This window comes from Scyliorhinus torazame, chromosome X (genome assembly GCF_047496885.1).
Source record: "Scyliorhinus torazame isolate Kashiwa2021f chromosome X, sScyTor2.1, whole genome shotgun sequence".
Classification (NCBI taxonomy): Eukaryota; Metazoa; Chordata; class Chondrichthyes; order Carcharhiniformes; family Scyliorhinidae; genus Scyliorhinus; species Scyliorhinus torazame.
In genome coordinates, this window is record NC_092738.1 from 1,269,726 (window position 1) to 1,284,032 (window position 14,307).

Genomic DNA, 14,307 nt, shown 5'->3' on the forward strand with positions numbered 1-14,307 from the left:
TCATCTACACGCACATACACACAGGCGCACACTCATACATGTACATACACACAGACACACACTCATATACACGCACATACAGGCAAACACACACTCATATACACGCACGTACGCACAGACACACACTCATATACACGCACATACACACAAACACACACCCTTATACATGCACATACACACAAACACACACTCATATACACGCACGTGCACACAGACACACTCATATACATACAAATACACACAAACACACACTCATATACACTCACATACACACAGACACACTCATGTACACGCACATACACACAGACACACACTCATATTTACACACATGCACACACATACTCATGTACACGCACATACACACACACAGTCATATCCACGCACATACACACAGACACACTCATATACACACACATACACACAGACAAACGCTCATTCACACACATACACACACACACTCATATACACGCACATATACACACAGACACACACTCATGTACACGCACATACACACAGACACACACTCATATTCACACACATGCACACACATACTCATATACACGCACATACACACACACAGTCATATGCACGGACATACACACAGACACACACTCATATACACGCACATACACACAGACACACACTCATATTCACACACGTACACACACACACTCATATACGCGCACATACACACAGACACACACTCATATACGCGCACATACACACAGACACACACTCATATTCACACACGTTCACACACTCACACTCATCTACACGCACATACACACAAACACACACTGATATACAAGCACAGACACACACTCATATTCACATACATACACACAGACACAAACCCATATACACGCACATACACACAGACAAACATTCATATTCACACACATATACACACACACACTCATATACACACACATACACACGGACACACACTCATATTCACACACATTAACACAGACACACACTCATATACACGCACAAACACACACTCATTTACACGCACATACACACAGACACAAACTCATATACACGCACATACTTACAAACACACACTCATATGCACGCACATATACACAGACACACACTCATATACACGCACATACACACAGACACACACTCATATACACGCGCATATGCACACACACACTCATATACACGCACATACACAGAGACACACACTCATATACATGCACATACACACAGACACGCACTCATATACACGCACATACACACAAACACACATTCATATACATGCACAGACACACACTCATATTCACACACATACACACAGACAAACACTCATATTCGCACACATATACACACGCACTCTCATATACACGCACATACACACAGACACACACTCATATACACGCATATACACACAGGCACACACTCATGTTCTCACACACATACACACAATCTCATATTCACACACATACACACAGGCAAACACACATATTCACACACATATACACAAACACACACTCATATACACGCACATACGCACAGGCGCACACTCTTACACGCACATACACACAAACACACACTCATATTCACACGCATGCACACAGACACACACTCATATACACGCACGTACGCACGGACACACACTCATATACACAACATACTCACAAACACACACTCATATACACTCACATACACACATGCACACACTCATATACACACACACACACACTCATATGCACGCAAATATACACAGACACACACTCATATACACGCACATACACACAGATACACACTCATATACACGCACACACGCACAAACACACACTCATATTCACACTCATACACACACACTCATATTCACAAACATACACACGGACACACACTCATATAAACGCACATACACATAGACACACACTCATATACACGCACACACACAAACACACACTCATATGCACGCACATATACACAGACACACACTCATATACACGCACATACACGCAGACACACACTCATATACACGCACATACACACAGACACACACTCATATACATGCACATACACGCAGACACACACTCATCTCCCACGCACATACACACAAACACACACTCAGATACATGCACATACACACAGACAAACTCATATACACGCACATACACACAGACAAACACTCATATTCACACACATAGACACACACTCATATACACAGACACACACACATATACACACTCATATTCACACACAAACACACACACTCATATTCACACACATACACACGGACACACACTCATATTCACACACAATCAGACAGACAAACACTCATATTCACACACATATACACACACTCATATACACGCACATACACACAGGCGCACACTCATACACGCACATACACACAAACACACACTCATATACATGCACATACACACAAACACACACTCATATACACGCACGTACGCACAGACACACACTCATATACATACAAATACACACAAACACACACTCATATACACTCACATACACACAGACACACACTCATGTACACGCACATACACACAGATACACACTCATATACACGCACACACTCACAAACACACACTCATATTCACACTCATACACACACACTCATATTCACACACATACACACGGACACACACTCATATAAACGCACATACACATAGACACACACTCATATACACGCACACACACAAACACACACTCATATGCACGCACATATACACAGACACACACTCATATACACGCACATACACACAGACACACACTCATATACACGCACATACACACAGACACACACTCATATACATGCACATACACGCAGACACACACTCATCTCCCACGCACATACACACAAACACACACTCAGATACATGCACATACACACAGACAAACTCATATACACGCACATACACACAGACAAACACTCATATTCACACACATAGACACACACTCATATACACAGACACACACACATATACATGCACATACACACACTCATATTCACACACAAACACACACACTCATATTCACACACATACACACGGACACACACTCATATTCACACACAATCAGACAGACAAACACTCATATTCACACACATATACACACACTCATATACACGCACATACACAAAGGCGCACACTCATACACGCACATACACACAAACACACACTCATATACATGCACATACACACAAACACACACTCATTTACACGCACGTACGCACAGACACACACTCATATACATACAAATACACACAAACACACACTCATATACACTCACATACACACAGAAACACACTCATATTCACACACATGCACACACATACTCATATACACGCACATACACACACACAGTCATATGCACGCACATACACACAGACACACTCATATACACGCACATACACACAGACAAACACTCATTCACACACATACACACACACACTCATATACACGCACATACACACAGACACACACTCATGTACACGCACAGACACACACTCATATTCACACACATGCACACACATTCTCATATACACGCACATACACACACACAGTCATATGCACGCACATACTCACAGGCACACACTCATATACACGCACATATACACAGACACACACGCATATTCACACACGTACACACACACTCATATACGCGCACATACACACTGACACACACTCATATACACGCACATACAAACAGACATAGACTCATATTCACGCACATACACACACACACTCATATTCACACATATACACACGGACACACACTCATATTTACACACATTCACACAGACACACACTCATATACACGCACAAACACACACTCATTTGCACGCACATACACACAGACACAAACTCATATAGACGCCCATACACACAAACACACACTCATATGCACGCACATACACACAGACACACACTCATATACACGCATATACACACAGACACACACTCATATTCACACACACAAACACACACACTCATATTCAAACAGATGCACACAGACAAACACACATATTCACACACATATACACAAACACACACTCATATACACGCACATACACACAGGCGCACACTCATACACGCACATACACACAAACACACACTCATATTCACACACATACACACAGACACACACTCAGAAACACGCACATACAGACAAACACACACTCATATACACGCACGTACGCGCGGACACACGCTCATATACACAACATACACACAAACACACACTCATATACACTCACATACACACATGCACACACTCATATACACGCACACACACAAACACACACTCATATGCAAGCAAATATACACAGGCACACACTCATATACACGCACATACACACAGATACACACTCATATACACGCACATACACACAGACACACTCATATACACACACATACACACGGACACACACTCATATACACGCACACACACAAACACACACTCATATGCAAGCAAATATACACAGGCACACACTCATACACACGCACATACACACAGATACACACTCATATACACGCACTTACACACAGACACACACTCATATTCACACACATACACACACACACTCATATTCACACACATACACACGGACACACACTCATATTCACACACATACACATAGACACACACTCATATACACTCACATACACACATGCACACACTCATATACACGCACACACAAACACACACTCATCTGCAAGCAAATATACACAGGCACACACTCATATACACGCACATACACACAGATACACACTCATATACACGCACATACAGACAGACACACACTCATATTCACACACATGCACACACACACACTCATATTCACACACATACACACGGACACACACTCATATTCACACACATACACACAGACACACACTCATATTCACACACATACACACAGAGACACACTTTTATACACGCACATACACACAGACAAACACTCATATTCGCACACATATACACACACACATTCAGATACATGCACATACACACAGACACATACTCATGGACACGCATATACACACAGACACACACTCATATTCACTCACACATACACACACACACTCATATTCACACACATAGACACGGACACACACTCATATTCACACACACACACACAGACAAACACTCATATTCACACACATATACACAAACACAAACGCACATAAACACAGGCGCACACTCATACACGCACATACACACAAACACACACTCATATGCACGCACATACACACAAACACACACTCATATTCACACACACACAGACACACACTCGTATACACGCACATACAGACAAACACACACTCATATACACGCACGTACGCACGGACACACACTCATATACACACACATACACACAAACATACACTCATATACACTCACATACACACAGGCACACACTCATATACACGCACACACACACAAACACACACTCATATGCACGCACATATACACATGCACACACATATATACACGCACATACACACAGACACACACTCATATACACGCACATGCACACAAACACACACAAATATACACGCACATACACAGAGACACACATTCATATACACGCACATACACACAAATACACACTCATATACACGCACATAGAAACAGACACACAATCATATACACGCACATACACACAGACAAACACTCATATTCACACACATATACACACACACTCATATACACGCACATACACACAGACACACACTCATATACACTCACATACACACAGACACACACTCATATGCACGCATATACACACAGACACACACTCATATTCACACCCACATACACACACACTCATATTCACACACATATACACACTCATATGCATGCACGTACACACAGACACACACAGAAACACGCACATACAGACAAACACACACTCATATACACGCATGTACGCACGGACACACACTCATATACACACACATACACACACACACACACTCATATACACACACGCACATACACACAAACACACACTCATATACACCCACGTACGCACAGACACACACTCATACACGAACATACACACAAACACACATTCATATGCACGCACATACACACAAACACACACTCATATACATGCACATACACATAGACAAACACTCATATACATGCACGTACACACAGACACACACTCATATACACACAAATACACACTCATATACACACATGTACACACAATCACACACTCACATACACGCGCGCACACACACTCACACTCATATTCACACACATACAGACAGACTCACTCATATACACGCACATACACAAAGACTAACACGCATTCACACACATACACACACACTCATATACACGCACATACACTCAGACACACACTCATGTACACGCACATACACACAAACACACACTCATGTACACGCACATACACACAGACAAACACTCATATTCACACACATATACACACACACACTCATATACACGCACATACACACAGACGCACACTCATATACCCGCACATACACACAGACATACACTCATATTCACACACATACATACGGAAATACACTCATATACACGCACATACACACACACACTCATATACACGCTCATACATACAGACACACACTCATATTCGCGTACATACAAACAGACACACACTCATATTCTCACATGTACACACACTCACACTCATCTGCACGCACAGACTCACAAACACACACTCGTATTCACGCACAGACACACACTCATAATCACTCACATACACACACACTCATATACACGCACATACACACAGACACACACTCATGTACTCGCACATACACACAGACACACACTCATATTCACACACATGCACTCACACACTCATATACACGCACATACACACACACTCATATACACGCACATACACACAGACACACACTCATATTCGCGTACATACACACAGACACACACTCATATTCACACACCTACACACACTCACACTCATCTACACGCACATACACACAAACACACACTCATATAAAAGCACAGACACACACTCATATTCACACACATACACACACACACATATACAGGCACATACACACAAACACACACTCATATACACGCACATACACACACACACACACTCATATACACGCACAGACACACAGTCATATTCACACGCATACGCACAGACACGCACTCATATACACGCACATACACTCAGACAAACACTCATATTCACACACATACACACACACACTCATAGACACGGACATACACACAGACACACACACCTTTACACGCACAAACACACACTCATATACACGCACATACACAGACACACATTCATCTAAATGCACATACACACAGACACACGCTCTTATACACGCACATACAGACAGACACACACTCGTATACACGCACAGACACACACTCATATTCACACACAGCCACACACTCATATACACGCACATACACACAAACACACACTCATATACACGCACATATACACAGACATACACTCATATTCACACACATACGCACACACTCATATTCACACACATACACACGGACACACACTCATATTCTCACACATTCACACAGAGACACACTCATATACACGCACAAACACACACTCATATACACGCACATACACACAGACACACACTCATATAAATGCACATACACACAGACACACACTCATATACACGCACATACACACAGACACACACTCATATACACGCACAGACACACACTCATATTCACACACATACACACACTCACTCATATACACGCACAGACAGACACTCATATTCACACACATACGCACACACTCATATTCACACACATACACACGGACACACACTCATATTCTCACACATTCACACAGACACACACTCACATACACGCACATACACACAGACACACACTCATATACACGCACATACTTACAAACACACACTCATATACACTCACATACACACAGTCACAGACTCATATACACGCACATACAAACAGACACACACACATATACACGCACATACGCACAAACACACACTCATATGCACGCACATATACACAGACACAAACTCATATACACGCACATACACACAAACACACACTCAGATACATGCACATAAACACAGACACACACTCATATACACGCATATACTTACAACCACACACTCATATACACTCACATACACACAGACACACACTCATATACACGCACATACACAGAGACACACACTCATATACACGCACATACACACAAACACACACTCATATGCACGCACATACACACATAAACACACTCATATACACGCACATACACACAGACAGACACTCATATTCACACACATACACACAGACATACATTCATAGACACGCACATACACACAGACAAACACTCATATTCACACACATATGCACACAAACTCATATACACGCTCAGACACACAGACACACACTCATATACACACACACTCATATACACGCAGATACACACAGACACACACTCATATACACGCACATACACACAAACATACACTCATATTCACACACATACGCACACACTCATATTCACGCATATACACACGGACACACACTCATATTCTCACACATTCACACAGACACACACTCATATTCACGCATATACACGCACAAACACACACTCAGATACACGCACATACACACAGACACACATTCATATACACGCACAGACACACACTCATATTCACAAACATACATACAGACACAATCATATACACGCACATACACACAGACAAACACTCATATTCACACACATATACACACACTCACTCATATACACGCACATACACACAGACACACACTCATATACACGCACATACACACAGACACACACTCATATTCACACACATGTACACAAATATACACGCAGATACAAACAGGCGCACACTCATACACGCACATACACACAAAACACACACTCATATGCACGCACATACACACAAACACACCCTCATATTCACACACATACACACAGACACACAGTCATATACACGCAAATACAGACAAACACACACTCATATACACGCACGTACACACAGATACACACTGATAAACACACAATTACACACTCATATACACGCACATACACACAAACACACACTCGTAATACACGCGCGCACGCACACACTCATATTCACACACATACACACAGACAGACTCATATACACGCACATACACACAGACACACTCACATGTACACGCACATACACACAGACACACACTCATATCCACACACATGCATACACACACTCATATACACGCACATAGACACACTCATATGCACGCACATACACACAGATACACACTCATATACACGCACATATACACATACACACACAAATATTCACGCACATACACACACTCATATTCACACGCACACAAATATATACGCTCACATACACAAAGACACACACTCATATACACGCACATACACACAGACACACACTCATATTCACACACGTACACACACTCACACTCATCTACACGCACATACACGCAGACGTACATTCATATACACGCAAATGCACACAGACACACACAATATTCACACACACCTACACACACACTCATAGTCACACACACACACACGGACACACACTCATATTCACACACATACACACAGACAAACACTCAGATTCACACACATATACACAAACACACACTCATATACACGCACAGACTTACAAACACACACTCATATACACTCACATACACACAGACACACACTCATATACACGCACATACACACAGACACACATTCATATAAACGGACAGACACACAGACACACACTCATATACACGCACATACACACAAACAAACACTCATATTCACGCACATATACACAGACTCACTCGCATGTACGCGCACATACACACAGACACACACTCATATACACACAAACACACACTCATATGCACGCACATATACACAGACACGCTCATATACACGCACACACACACAGACACGCACTCATATACACGCGCATACACACAGCCACACACTCATATTCACACACATACACACACACACTCATGTACACGCAGATACACACAGACACACACTCATATACACGCCCATGCACACAGACATTCACTCATATTCATACGCACACACTCATATTCACACATATACACACGGACACACACTCATATTCTCACACATTCACACAGACACACACTTATATACACGCACAAACACACACTCAGATACATGCACATACACACAGACACACTCATATACACGCACATACACACAAACACACATTCATATACACGCACCGACACACACTCATATTCACACACATACATACAGACACACAATCATATACACGCACATACACACAGACAAACACTCATATTCACACACATGTACACACACTCACTCATATACACGCACATACACACAGACACACACTCATATGCACGCAGATACACACAGGCGCACACTCATACACGCACATACACACAAAAACACACTCTTATGCACGCACATACACATAAACACACACTCATATTCACACACATACACACAGACACACTCTCATATACACGCACATACAGACAAACACACACTCATATACATGCACGTACGCACAGACAAACTCTCATAAACGCGCACATACACACAAACACACACTCATATGCACGAACATACACACAAACACACACTCATATGCACGCACATACACACAGACACACACTCATATCGACACAAATACACACTCATATACACGCACATACACACAAAGACACACTCGTATACACGCGTGCACACACACACACTCATATACACGCACATACACACAGACAAACACTCATTCACACACATACACACACACACTCATATATAGGCACATACACTCAGACACACACTCATATGCATGCACATACACACAGACACACACTCATATACACGCACATGCACACAAACACACATTCATATACACGCACAGACACACACTCATATGCACAAATATACACACAGACACACACTCATAAAAACGCACATACACACAGACAAACACTCATATTCGCACACATATACACACACGCACTCATATAGACGCACATACACACAGACACACACTCATATACACGCAAATGCACACAGACACACACTCATATTCACACACACCTACACACACACTCATAATCACACGCACATACACACAAACACACACTCATATTCACACACATACACACAGACAAACACTCATATTCACACACATATACACAAACACACACTCATATACACGCACATACTTACAATCACACACTCATATACACTCACATACACACAGACACACACTCATATACACGCACATACACACAGACACACACTCGTATAAACGGACAGACACACAGACACACACTCATATACACGCACATACACACAAACAAACACTCACATGCACGTACATATACACAGTCACACTCTCATGTACGCGCACATACACACAGACGCACACTCATATACACACAAACACACACTCATATGCACGCACATATACACAGACACACTCATATACACGCACACACACACAGACACACACTCATATACACGCACATACACACAGACACACACTCATATTCACACACATACACACACACTCATGTACACGCAGATACACACAGACACACACACATATACACGCCCATGCACACAGACATTCACTCATATTCACACACATACGCACACACTCATATTCACACATATACACACGGACACACACTCATATTCTCACACATTCACACAGACACACACTCATATACACGCACAAACACATACTCAGATACATGCACATACACACAGACACACTCATATACACGCACATACACACAAACACACATTCATATACACGCACAGACACCCACTCATATTCAAACACATACATACAGACACACAATCATATACGCACATACACACAAACACTCATATTCACACACATATACACACACTCACTCATATACACGCAGATACACACAGGCGCAAACTCATACACGCACATACACACAAAAACACACTCATATTCACACACATACACACAGACACACACTCATATACACGCACATACAGACAAACACACACTCATATACATGCACGTACGCACAGACAAACTCTCATAAACGCACACATACACACAAACACACACTCATATGCACGCACATACACACAAACACACACTCATATGCACGCACATACACACAAACACACACTCATATTCACACACATACACACAGACACACACTCATATACACACAAACACACACTCATATGCACGCACATATACACAGACACACTCATATACACGCACACACACACACAGACCCACACTCATATACACGCACATACACACAGACACAATCTCATATTCACACACATAGACACACACTCATGTACACGCAGATACACACAGACCCACACTCATACAGACACAAAAACACACTCTTATGCACGCACATACACACAAACACACACTCATATTCACACACATACACACAGACACACACTCATATACACGCACATACAGACAAACACACACTCATATACATGCACGTACGCACAGACAAACTCTCATAAACGCACACATACACACAAACACACACTCATATGCACGCACATACACACAAACACACACTCATATGCACGCACATACACACAGACACACACTCATCTAGGCACAAATACACACTCATATACACGCACATACACACAAAGACACACTCCTATACACGCGTGCACACACACACTCATATACACGCACATAGACACAGACAAACACTCATTCACACACATACACACACACACTCATATATACGCACATACACTCAGACACACACTCATATGCATGCACATACACACAGACACACACTCATATACACGCACATACACACAAACACACATTCATATACACGCACAGACACAATCTCATATGCACAAATATACACACAGACACACACTCATATACACGCACATACACACAGACAAACACTCATATTCGCACACATATACACACACGCACTCATATACACGCACATACACACAGACACACACGCATATACACGCAAATGCACACAGACATACACTCATATTCACACACACCTACACACACACTCATAGTCACACACACACACACACGGACACACACTCATATTCACACACATACACACAGACACACACTCATGTACACGCACATACACACAAACACACACTCATGTACACGCACATACACACAGACAAACACTCATATTCACACACATACACACACACACACACTCATATACACGCAGATACACACAGACACACACTCATATACCCGCACATACACACAGACATACACTCATAGTCACACACATACATACGGAAATACACTCATGTTCACACACATTCACACAGACACACACTCATATACACGCACAAACACACACTCATTTACACGCACATACACACAGACACAAACTCATATACACGCACATACACACAAACACACACTCATATGCACGCACATATACACAGACACACACTCATATACACGCACATACACACAGACACACACTCATATACACGCACATACACACAAACACACACTCATATGTACGCACATATACACAGACTCACTCATATACACGCACATACACACAGACACACACTCATATACACGCACATACACACAAACACACACTCATATGCACGCACATACACACATAAACACACTCATATACACGCACATACACACAGACACACTCATATACACGCACATACACACAAACACACATTCATATACACGCACAGACACACCCTCATATTCACACACATACAAACAGGCACACACTCTTATACACGCACATACATAGAACATAATACATAGAACATAGAAAATACAGCACAGAACAGGCCCTTCGGCCCACGATGTTGTGCCGAACCTTTGTCCTAGATTAATCATAGATTATCATTGAATTTACAGTGCAGAAGGAGGCCATTCGGCCCTTTGAGTCTGCACCGGCTCTTGGAAAGTGCACCCTACCCAAACTCATCACCTTCACCCAACACCAAGGGCAATTTGGACATTAAGGGCAATTTATCACACACTCATATTCACTCACATACACACACACTCATATACACACAGACACACTCTTTTACACGCACATACACACAGACACACACTCATGTACTCGCACATACACACAGACACACACTCATATTCACACACATGCACACACACACTCATATACACGCACATACACACACACACTCATATACACGCTCATACATACAGA